General features: G+C 41.4%; 1 long non-coding RNA gene across 1 annotated transcript in view; it reads right to left on the reverse strand.

Annotated features, from left to right (window-relative positions):
* The window catches only part of LOC129702240 (uncharacterized), a 43014-nt gene extending 30869 nt beyond the window's left edge, over positions 1–12145 (reverse strand). The window contains exon 1 of the long non-coding RNA XR_008724348.1: positions 8789–12145. This is a non-coding gene — a long non-coding RNA (uncharacterized LOC129702240). The remainder of the gene's footprint in view (positions 1–8788) is intronic.
* Positions 12146–12770: the final 625 nt, after the last annotated feature.

Consider the following 12770-nt stretch of genomic DNA (forward strand, 5'->3'; position numbering starts at 1 on the left):
TTCTTCAAACTGATGGGGGGTGGGGGGGAGAAGGAAGGAAAAGGGGAGGAGGAGGAGCCCGAGGGCAGACGGATGGGAGGGTGGGAGGAGACAGCTAGAGGGTTAAGGAAGGGGAGGAGACAGCAAGGGCTAGCAAAATTGGGAGAATTCAATGTTAATGCCATCCGGACGCAAGGTCCCCAGGCGGAATATGAGGTGCTGTTCCTCCAATTTCCGCTGTTGCTCACTCTGGCAATGGAGGAGACCCAGGACAGAGAGGTCGGATTGGGAATGGGAGGGGGAGTTGAAGTGCTGAGCCACCGGGAGGTCTGGTTGGTTATTGCGGACTGAGCGGAGGTGTTCTGCGAAACGATCGCCCAACCTACGCTTAGTCTCCCCGATGTAAATCAGCTGACACCTAGGGCAGCGGATGCAGTAGATGAGGTTGGAGGAGATGCAGGTGAACCTTTGTCGCACCTGGAACGATTGCTTGGGTCCTTGAATGGAGTCGAGGGGGGAGGTGAAGGGACAGGTGTTGCATTTCTTGCGGTTGCAACGGAAGGTGCCCAGGGAGGGGGTGGTACGGGAGGGAAGGGAAGAATTGACAAGGGAGTTGCGGAGGGAGCGGTCTTTGCGGAAGGCAGACATGGGGGGAGATGGGAAGATGTGGCGAGTGGTGGGGTCACGTTGGAGGTGGCGGAAATGGCGGAGGATTAAGTGTTGTATTTGCCGGCTGGTGGGGTGAAAGGTGAGGACCAGAGGGACTCTGCCCTTGTTGCGAGTGCGGGGATAGGGAGAGAGAGCAGTGTTACGGGGTATGGATGAGACCCTGGTGTCAGCTTCATCTATGGTGGCGGAGGGGAATCCCCGTTCCCTGAAGAACGAGGACATTTCTGATGCCCTGGTGTGGAAGGTTAATTGGCTTGGTAAAATTGCAAATTGTCCCTAGCGTGTGTAGGGTAGTGTTAATGAGTGGGGATCGCTGGTGAGTGCAGATTTGGTGGACTCACTGTATCTTGAAACTAAACAAAACTAAAATAAAGTAAGTAAAGTAAAGTAAAGGAAATGTATATACCACAACAAAGATTATTGTGCCTTTGTAGTCCATTCTAATGCAATCAACATGACTGGGACAATGTGACAGGAGGTACAATTCAGACTGTTTAACCTTGTCCAACTCTCATCCAATATTCAATGAAGTGGGACTTGCAAAGGGGCAACCACGCATCCCGTCAAATCTTGAATGCTTTGAAATGTCCTCCCCACAAGACATGTTTCTGTTAGACAGTGTCAGCGAACTCTGAAATAAAAGTAATGACCCAGGAGCAAAATAATTCATCCTGATGGGATGCCGAAGTGATGGATTCTGAGGGAATTGTAAGGTGGTGGGGTTTGGGTAATTACATAGATGTCAGATGGTTTGAGAGCAAAGATGTGTGGCTGGTAACACATGAAGCAAATGTCGAAGGAGGAAATAATCTTGATAATTGAAAGTCAACAAAAGGATTTGGGAATACAGACTGCTGCAGGAAATCAATGGGTCAGGCAGCATCTGTGGATGATGCTGCCTGACCCCATGAGTTCCTCTGGCAGTTTGTTTTTAACTTAAGATCCAATTTCTGCAGTCTCTTGTGTCTCTGGGAAATAAGATTATTGCTTGCCCTGCATCAAAAGCACAGTTGAAAAGATACCTCTCCACGTGGTGACAGATGTTGTCTCCTTTCAGCTGCTGGGTTTCGCAAGGCCCTGGAAACCTTTTCGAAAAAGTTAAATTAAAATGGAAACACAATTTAAGACAAGGGACTCATTAAATTGTTTAAATGTAGAACTCAGTTCCTGTGTCCAAGTTTGTTGACCATCCAATGCCCATCTCACATAAGGGGTGCTTTAAGTAAATGTCCCTTGGATTTAAGGTTTCATCATTTCTACATTATTGTTAATCCAAGTCAAATTATTTATCACTGCTAGAATTCCTCTCAGTATTTTGAAGTTATTTATATCTCAAATCAAGTCTGCAGAGGAAGTTCCAAGTGGTGGAACAGCCAAATTCAATCACTGCTTTCCTATTGTCAATCTTTTGTACATCAAGTCATAAAGGAGGAGACATTTATCTCCTCAAGTTTCATTGTTTTGAAATACTTTCATTTAACTCGTCTAATTGAAGATTCATTGATTTTATACTCCTTGTACCATTTGTCTTCACACTTTTTGTTTTTCTTTCTACCCCAGCTAAAATTATCAAGTCCACAAGTGGTCTTCTTTTCACACATATTGCATCCATATTAATTATATTTGTAGATAATTCAATCTGAATGTGTCTCATGCATTCTCTTGATAAAAACATATGTAAGACCATTAGAAATAGAAGTAGGAGTAGGACATTTAGCTCCATTGCTCCTGCTCCATTCAGGATAATCTTATACATCAGCACAATTTACCGATCCTGACACTTTAGCCTTTGTTTCCCTCATTGTCAAAAAAAATATTGATTTCTACTTCTGTATACTCAGAGACCAACATCCACAGCCTCATCTCCATCTGGGTGAAAAAACATTTTTGCATTTCAGTGGTCCCTTATTTTGAGGCAATGACTCTTTGATCTGAACAGAGGAATCAGGAAAATACTTTCCTGCCATCCCATAAAAATTATGCATATTTCAAGAAGAAGTATGGTGTCATGGTGTCATTGTGTTATACAGAATGGAAAAAGGCCCTTCTGCCCAACACATCCATGATGACTAAGGTGCCTACCTGAGCTAATCCAATTTGCCTGCATTTAGTCCACATCTCTCTAAATTGCTCCTGTCCATGAAACTGCCCTAATGTCAGTTAAACAATGTAATTGTCCCCACCTCTTCTTCTGACAGCTCTATTGACATACCCACCACTCTGTGTGAATAACTTGCCCCTCAGGTCACCTTTAAATATTTCCCCTCTCCACCACCTCATCTTCAGCCAATGCACTCTAATTTTAGACTCCCTATCCTTGGAAAAAGACTGTGCCCATCCACCATGCTCCTCATGATTTTATAAACACTTTTAAGGTCTCCCCTCAGCCTCCTTTGCTCTGGACTCAGTGACAATCTATTCTGTCTCTCTCCTTAACTCAAACTTGCCATTCCTGGCAATATTCTTGTGAATCTTTCCTGCAGTCAATACCTTAACCATATACTTTTCTTATTCTAGCTAAGCTTCATTTCCAAAAAAGCAAAACTAGATATTTCTTAAAACATATTAACTCACAAGAATATAGACTGAAATTAGACATTTGCTGGTACCTGTAAGTTATTTCTTCCTATGTAGACACAAAATGCTGGGGTAACTCAGCGGCTAAGGCAGCATCTCTGGAGATTCCTTCTCTCCATAGATGCTGCCTGTCCCGCTGGGTTGCTCCAGCATTGTGTCAACATTTGATTTAAACCAGCATCTGCAGTTCTTTCTTACAGTTATTTCTTCCTGGTGTTTTTTACACTCTAAAACTTCTTGCACATGATAAATGGAATCAAATATTTTGTATGAAACTTTATGATGTTCCACCAAGAAAGTCATAAGTGAAAGGAGCAGAATTAGGCCATTTGGCCCATCACGTTCTGCTCCGCCATTCAATCTTGGCTGGTCTATCTTTCCCTCCAAATTCCATTCTCCTGCCTTTTCCCCATAAACCCTGACACCTGTACTAATCAAGAATCTATCTGATAATTCCAGTATTTATATCCCTTAGTCGATCAGTGAAAACACCAACTAGAATACTTTAAATCATCCTTTATTTCACCATGGTGACCAGGTTTCTCTGTGAAGCTCTCCTAGAGGGTCACGGAGAAACACATGCACTCAAACAAAGGAATTAGCGTATATATATATGGTTGATACTGGGGGAGGTAACTTACAAAGGGTGGTGATTCCAGACCAATAACTAAAGTATCACATGGTTATATAGGTGGGTACACTCTTTCTACCCAATTACAATCATACACAGCATAATACATCTGAGCCAATTAACATTACAACATAAACATCACGTTTTCCAGGAAAAATTATGTCACAGCGAAGATAATGAAACTTAACTAAATGATGTCAAAATAAAAAATTAAAACTTAACTCAGAATACATAAACCTTAGTCTTAAAGTATCCCCAATTCTACATATTCTCTTTCCTCCCTTTTATCATTCCATGATAACTCCACAATGTTCCTACCTATATCTGTCCTTCCCAGTCATTCAAACTCTTCCTGCACCTTATCAACTTACTCAGTCTTTGCTTCATTACATACTTCATCCCGTCTCACCAACAACATTCTCATAGCACCTTTGCCTTCCAGTGCTGTCTGCATCCTCCCCAATACACATTTTACAACTGCTAATCCTACAAAAATACAAATAATCACAATAGCTTGGTACATAGCCATGTTGATTAGCCAGTCTGACATGCTTCCGAAGATCCAATTACCCCAGTCATTGATGGTGGTACAATACTTAAATTGCAAGCTTGCCTGCTGCTTCAGCGGGTACTGTCACATAGAGGGCAGTGTTAAATTTTCTGGGGAGCTACTTGGATGGGTTTAATCTGGACGCATCCTACCTGAGTAGAGTCTTCTGCCCACACCTGTGGGTCCACATACTCTGTTACCTCACTCCCCAGATGATGGAGTAGCTGTGTAATAACCATCCTTGGTGACTGATAAAATTGAACAGTACAATTATTAGACAGTTCTTGTTCCTGGCTCGTGTTTGGATTTGCCAGACCAATCGCTTGCTTAACCATAGCTCCTAAATCCTTTGCATGAGAAGCAACCTCATAGTTCTGCTTCCACAATTCCGAAGGCACCTTAGCTTACTTTGCTGTTCCCTGTGGTCCAGTTACTAATGCCATCTAGTTCCTTTACAGTATTAAAAATATGGTTATAGCTCTTTATTCCCACCAATCTGGTCATAGGCTAAGGTGATATGGAGCAGGGGCTCATCTTCCAGTGTTAGAGACCAGCATTGTGGTGTTACTGACGAGTAACACATTCTCTTTATTATCCACTGTGTCACAGTTATTCCAGTATCTCCACATATGATCTTTAACTGAAATATACATAACAAATCTCGGCCTAGCAGATTACAGTCTAGGCCTGGTGTGATCACAAACTGATGCTACACCATCTCATTCTGTTAAGTTACTTCGACTGGCATAGAGATGGGGTATTGATAGACCTGTCCTTGAAATCCAAATAATCTCCGAGTCTTGTCAGATTTGGGGAGGTTGTTAGTGGACTGAATGGATGACCCTGTATCCACTATGAAGGTACACTATTTTCCTGCAACTTGTAATACCAGAACAGGTTCCTTGTCAGTGTAGCACCCGTTCACCACTAATTTGGCTAGTCAGCATTGAGGAAATTGATCAGACTGGGAGAAGTCTGTGCACCTCGCTTGTCGTTGATATCCTTGCCAACCTCCCCTTTGTTCTTGCTGATAACCCCCTCCTGCTTGTCTCCACCATGGGCACTCCTTATTCCAATGGCCTTGCTGGATACAATTAAAGTATCATTTAACTGCACAGGCCATTTGGCTCTGAGAATTGTCAGTCCAGTCCATATTGTTAGTTTTACTGCCTCTGCAACAGTAGTTGGAAGACATGTACTAGGATAGCACAGAACTGGGGTGAATTCTGACCATCTCGATACCTAGCATCCCCTGACTGACTGATGTATACCTCTGAAAATCTTTCCGAAAATTCTTCTGCACCTCTCCTTTCCTGGGTTTAGTATACAGAATTTTGGAGATATCAATAGGTTTTTGCACAGTGGTAGTAAGGGCGGTAAGGATTGCTTCCTCTCTGGCTTCATTCTGAGCATGTTAATTACCCAGTCCTTCATGGGTTCAGAACCCCGTTATCTAGGAATCTTGCGTGTTCTACTGGGGTTAGAACTTGCGGTATGGGTTGGCTCTTTTTAGTCTTACTCCTGGTACAGAGCGCGACTGGGGATGCCACCAATACCGGTGCTGTTGGAGTCAGGGAATTCTGCCGGTGCTGCTGGAGCTGGTATAGTGGACGCAGATGGTGCTGCAACAGCTGCAAAATCAATATTACCGTAGGTTGGGGGCTGTATGAATGGTGACGGTTGCCACAGCATGTGAGCATTAGTACAGATTCTACTCTCCCACTCATCCAAATCAATCCTCGTAGTCTCTCTCTATCAAACCAAAGTCAACCATTAGATCACGCAAGCTGCTGCTCGAGTCCTCTTTAAGTCTAAGAAAGTGGATCACATCACTTCAGTTTTGAGTTCTTTACACTGGTTTTCAGTCTGTCAAATAATTGATTTCAAAATATTAATATTGGTTTATAAAGCACTGAATGGTCTGGGGCAAAAATACATTTCTGATCATCTGCTACATTATGAACCATCCAGATCATGAGAGACCTCTTCCACCCCTGCAACGGACTGTTCCAGCCGCTACGGTCAGGCAAACGCCTCCGTTGCCATGCAGTGAGAACGGAGAGGTTGAGAAGGAGTTTCTTCCCAGAGGCAATTCGGACTGTAAACGCCTTTCTCACCAGGGACTAACTCTACAGAACGTTTTTCCTTCTATTATTTATTATGTAAAAGAATATGTGTGTTATGATTGTGTTTATAATTTGTTTGGTTGTTTTGTTGTTTGTCTGCACAAAAGTCCGCGAGCATTGCCACTTTCATTTCACTGCACATCTTGTATGTGCATGTGACAAATAAACTTGACTTGACTTGACTTGACCTCTGAGGTTGTCTGGGACAGATGCTCTATGTCACCAGTTAGAACTAAACATGGAGAAACAGCTTATTTTTGTTCACCACATATATTAAACAACTTCCATAAAAATGTAGGTCCACTCAAATTAACAACGCGGAATACCAATGGCATTAAGTAATTCAATTCAATTCAATTCAAAGCACTTTATTCGTCCCCGAGCGGCAATTTAAAAAGGTGCATTACAGTAGCTTTTTAAAAAGGGACACAACCAACAAACATAAGCAGCACGCATACTGCACAATCACCCAGCACACGCATTTCACAGACACACTGCACAATCACACAACACACACCGCACATCAACATTCAACACATAGCAATAGTTTTAAAATGCTTCCTAAGTGCTTCAATTAAAAAGTGCATATTGAAGGTTATTTCATTTCATATGTTCATGAGTCAGTGATCAGCATTAAAAAGCTGGACAGCCCTGGGGATGAAGGTTGCCTTCCTCCTCTGTGCCCGGCAACCCGGACAGCAGAGTCTGCGTCCTGAGGGGAGCCACTCAAACTCAGGAAACAGGATGTGAGAGGGGTCCTGAAGAATCCTGCGCGTTAACTTTACAGACTGTTGGTCGCATAGGGCAGTGAGAGTTCGGACGGGCTGCTCCCGTCTGTCCCGAGAAGCATCAGCCAATGACTTATTTTTCTGTGCCATCTGGTGGCTTATCAGTTATAGATCTTTAACGGGCTCCTCTTATCTGCTCCACTAGAGAAAGCCTGTCTGAGAGAAATACAAGCCACACGATCTTGTGAAGTATCTCAGTAAGCAATGCAATAGCATTTAGCTCATTCATGTCTTGTGATTCATTTTGGTCAAAAATTTCACACACAACAATTAGATCCCCATAACACAAAAATTACACGTCAAAATAAATTCCACAATAAAATAAATTTCATAATACCCCTCCACATCTCAGAATATTTTAGAATGATAAAAGTTAACAATGATTTGAATAGTAAATCTGAAGAATCTGATGTACCGCTTTAAGTGAAACCACTCGCAGCAGAATATTGGTGGTTACACAGAAAAGCTGGAGAAACTCAGTGGGTGCAGCAGCATCTATGGAGCGAAGGAAATAGGCAACGTTTCGGGCCGAAACCCTTCTTCAGACTGATCGGGGGTGGGGGTAGGTGGGGACAAGAAAGGGAAAAGGAGGAGTAGCCAGAAGCCTGGAGGGTGGGAGGAGACAGCAGGGGAGCTGAGGAAGGGGAGGAGACAGCAAGGACTAACAAAATTGGGAGAATTCGATGTTCATGCCCCGGGGGTGCAGACTCCCCAAACGGAATATGAGGTGCTGTTCCTCCAATTTCCGGTGCTGCTCGCTGTGGCCATGGAGGAGACCCAGGACAGAGAGGTCGGAGGCGGAGTGGGAGGGGGAGTTGAAGTGCTGAGCCACCAGGAGGTCAGCTTGGTTATTGCGGACTGAGCGGAGGTGTTCGGCGAAACGATCGCCCAACCTCCGCTTGGTCTCACCGATATAGATCTGGGGCAGAATATTTATCAGCAAAAGAATCCTGTTATCAGAAAAATGTGGTATCCTCCTTACCTCTTCAATTTTCAAGCAAAATCATACCAACCTAAACAAAAGCATAAGCAAACTTAAGCAAGAATATAAGCAAATTTAAGCTAAAACATAAGTCACTACATACAACATTAAACCACACAAACTTAAACAAAAACATTCAATAAAACACTTTGACTTAACAGAATTTAGAGCAGAATGTTTTTTGATCGCAGTCCTGAAATACCACAGACACCCCTTCCCACTTCTACCTCGGCGCTGGTTTTGAAGTAATATGTCAATTTTTACTTCAGCCCGAAACCCCTTCCCAACCTTTTACACAGTACAGGTTTTCAAAGTAGTTTATCAACATCCTGATTTTCTACCTCAAAGCTGATTTAAAAGTAATTTGTCAAATTATTACTTCAGCCCAAAACGTATTTCCAATTACCTCAATACTGAAATGTTCCCTCAGCTGAACACCTTTATCAACATAACCGACCCAATATCAGTATTCTTTGGACTACTAACCTCAGTCTCTTCGGGAAGCCTCTCAAAGGCCAGCGAATTGCCGAGCAGCTGGATTAGCGAATCGGAGGAAAACCGATGGAGTAAATTCACTCATCGGGGGCCAAATTCCTAGATTCCATGACCCTACAACTCAACCCTTTTACCGCAAACCTGCGAGGGCCTCCCCTGAGATCCCGGACAAGCCCCCAAATTATAATTCCGGTATTTATATCCCTTAGTCCGTTCAGTGAAAGCGCTGACTATAATACTTTAAATCATCCTTTATTTCACCATGGTCACCAGGTTTCTCTGTACTGCCCTGGGAAACTCTCCTGGTGGACCACAGAGAAACACATGTGCTCAAACAAAGGAATTAGCATAAATATATGGTTGACACAGTGGGAGGTAATTTACAAAGGGTGGTGATTCTAGACCAATAACTACAGTATCACCTGGTTATATAGGTGGGGACAATCTTTCTACCCAATTACAATCGTACACAGCATAATACATCTTAGCCAATTACAATAGCATTAAACATCACATAAACATCACATGTTTTCCAGGAAAAATTATGTCGCAGCAAGGATAATGAAACAACTAAATTATGTAAAAATAAATAAATTAAAAAACTTAACTTAGAATACTTAAACCTTAGTCCTAAAATATCCTGAATTCTACATATTCTCATATCTGTCTCTGTCTTAAAAATATCTATTGACTTGGTCTCCACAGCCTTCTGTGGCAAAGAATTCCACAGATTCATTTCCCTCTGTCTAAAGAAATCTTCATCTCCTTCCTAAAGGAATGTCTTTTAATTCTGAGAAAATGACCTCTAGTCCTAGACTCTCCCATTAGTGGAAACATCCTTTCCACATCCACTCTATCCAAGCCTTTCACTATTTGGTAAGTTTCAATTATGTTTTCCCCTCATCCTTCTGAACTCAAGCGAGTACAGGCCCAGTGCTGTCAAATGATCATCATATGTTAACACACTCATTCTTGTAAACCTCATCTGGGCCCTCTCCAGAGCCAGCACGTGAATGGCAAGACTAATGCTCTTAATTTCTATATATGTTTCCCTTTGGATACTTTCGATAGATAAGTAATAAAAAGGAAACAATATCCGATAAAGAATCACTAGTAATTAGCCAGGTACTTTATTTTTAAAATATATTTCTGAGTTCAATATGAACCTCATGCTTGCTCATTTCTACTTGTGTTTAATTGATGTGTTAAAATGATTTCTTAGATTTATGTTAGTTTCAAATCTTGAATTTTTATTTGTGTGCAATCGCCTGATCTTTTTACTTTTGATTATTTCTTCCTATTTTTAAACATGATTTTTTAAATTCTATGCTCAAATATTTTTAAACCAGTTCACCAAATTTCAGCTTCTGCTTTTGTGCTTATCTGCTTAGTCCTAAGCACACGGTGATTACCTTCATGGTGTTTTTTTTAAATTTTATTTCTCATCTTCATTTTTGTTTTGCTTTTGTCTCATATTAACCAAAATATTCATCCTCTGCTGCATTTCTCCAAGGAGGCCATTTACCATGAAATCCATGTCTTTGAGCATTTTTTTTCTTTCTGATCCGGTTCATGTTATCTTACTTTCTATCTATTGCAGTTTTCATCAACCAATCACCTGAATTCTAAATAAGAGATGAGACAGAATACAAGCACATGTGGCAATAGTTACAGCAACACAACCTGTTAGCCTCTCATTGGCTTTGATAAAACACTTGTTTCCTTCTCCAATCCTTCAAAAACTGCTTGATACCCTCTAGGGCACCATATTGTTTTTTGTACATTCCAGGGGATGTATTGTTAAAGTCAGTGAAGCTTTCAAGCAAAAGCAAATGCATCTGCTGGCATTTTTCAATTATTTTTTCTTAAAGCCACAATGATTTTTTAGCAAGATACTTTATCCATGACACATTCACTAATTCTATTTTAACTGTTCACAAAAGTAGTTAATGATTGAAAAAAAAAAAAAAAAGCTTTTCCCCCTCCTTTATGGGTCAGAAGATTGGCAATCCACATGATAGAATGGCCCAGCTGTTTGCAAAGGGCTTTTGTTTAAATTTAAGTTGGCTGAACAATCTGTGGTTTGGGAGTAATTTGGTTTCCAATCAGCATTAATTCTTGGTAGAAGTCATAAATGCATTGTTCATTAAATTGCAGTTAGTCGAATCAGCTAAAATGAGAGTAAGTAGAATTATTTTAAGGAAAGTACAAAAGGGGAAGCAATTTAAGGTGAAAGTGAGATATTGCACAAAGTGGCAGAGAATGGTTGGTTCAGATACACTTTTGTATGCGTCATTGCTTTACTGTTTAAAAGTAAACCGGAAATATGCAGCAAAATAGCTTCTCACAACGATACAATATGCAGGAAACAAGCTTGGCTAGAATGGTACATGGATAACTTGGTGAAATGGGGAAAAAGCAGAAAATTGAACTGTTTTGCATAACAGTCAGTTCAGTTTGAAGTTGCTTTAACTTTGCATTGATTGTATGTTATACAGATTGCATTCTTGTTTTCTTCAGAGAGTGAGCATGATTTGAATCTGGCAACAGTCTTTGTAAGTTGGATTGAACTATCCAGACAAGCTACTTCCTGGAGCAAAACCAGTGAATGCTTTTAAATGTGCAATAAAATGAATGAATCAATACACATATAGTCAAGAGAGAGAGAATGTTTTATTCTGAAGAAGGGTTTCGGCCCAAAACGTCACCTATTTCCTTCGCTACATAGATGCTGCTGCACCTGCTGAGTTTCTCCAGCATTTTTGTGTACCTCCGAGAATGTTTTATTGTCAGGTGTCCCTGATAGAACAATGACATTCTTACTTGCTGCATATATTAAGTTTTTTTATGATTAAGGGCCTTATATTCTATTGATTTATGAGGCACATTCAGTTGTTCTTGACAAGCAAAGCAGTGAAAGATCCATGAACAAGGTTTTAGAATAAATACATAATTAATTATTTCACTCCTAACACTGATGTTTTCTGCTGCTTATCATATGCCCTCAAGCTCCTAACTTTAAATTCCCTTGCATTTCAACGACTCAATTCACATTTCATCCACCCTTCACTGAAGCAATAACAATCTCTCTTTTTAAATTTTCAAAAGAATGATTACTTATTCCTTCATCTCTATATGAAGGCTACAGAGAAAATTTACAAGGATGTTGCCAGGACTAGAGGGAGAGGTTTAGTAGGCCTGGACTCTACTCCTTGGAGCGCAGGAGGTGAATCGTTAATGACTTACTTTCACTCAGAATGGTGCTTGATTATTTAAAAATATGATTAATGTTTGCCGACACTTAATAATTCCCTTGCTGGATGCTGTGACAATGCAAATGGCTTGGTAATGTCTTAAAGGCTTCCTGCGAAAGTACAAGAGTATGCGGGAAGAAATGTGGAAAGGTGTTTTACCCAAAAGTTTAACTCCCCAGAGACACCTGCTCACTTACCTGAGGAGCCATGCCTGCCTTGGTAACACTATAAAAAGACAGTTCTTAAAGAGATCTGCAATCTACAGTTCTCAAGGGGCTGTCCCACCTGGGTGACTCAGTTACTCAGGCCTGGTAGGCTGGCAGCTCAGTCACTCGGGCCTTTTTGGCTGGCAGCTCAGTCACTCAGGACTGGTGGGCTGGCAGCTCAGTCACTCAGGGCTGGTGGGCTGAGCTTCAGTTTCATAGCATTTCAGGCAGGGTGCAGGGCGCCATCTTCAATTTCATAGCATTTCAGGCAGAGTGCAGGCCGCCACATTCAGTTTTCATAGCATTTCAGGCACAGTGCAGCCCACCACATTCAGTTTCATAGCATTTCAGGCACAGTGGCACAATTTTATAGCATTTCAGGCAGAGTGCGGGCCACCACATTCAGTTTCATAGCATTTCAGGCAGAGTGCAGGCCACCACATTCAATTTCATAACATTTCAAACAGTGCATACCATCACATTCGATTTCAGAGCATTTCAAGCAGTGCAGGC

This window comes from Leucoraja erinacea, chromosome 12 (assembly GCF_028641065.1).
Source record: "Leucoraja erinacea ecotype New England chromosome 12, Leri_hhj_1, whole genome shotgun sequence".
NCBI lineage: Eukaryota > Metazoa > Chordata > Chondrichthyes > Rajiformes > Rajidae > Leucoraja > Leucoraja erinaceus.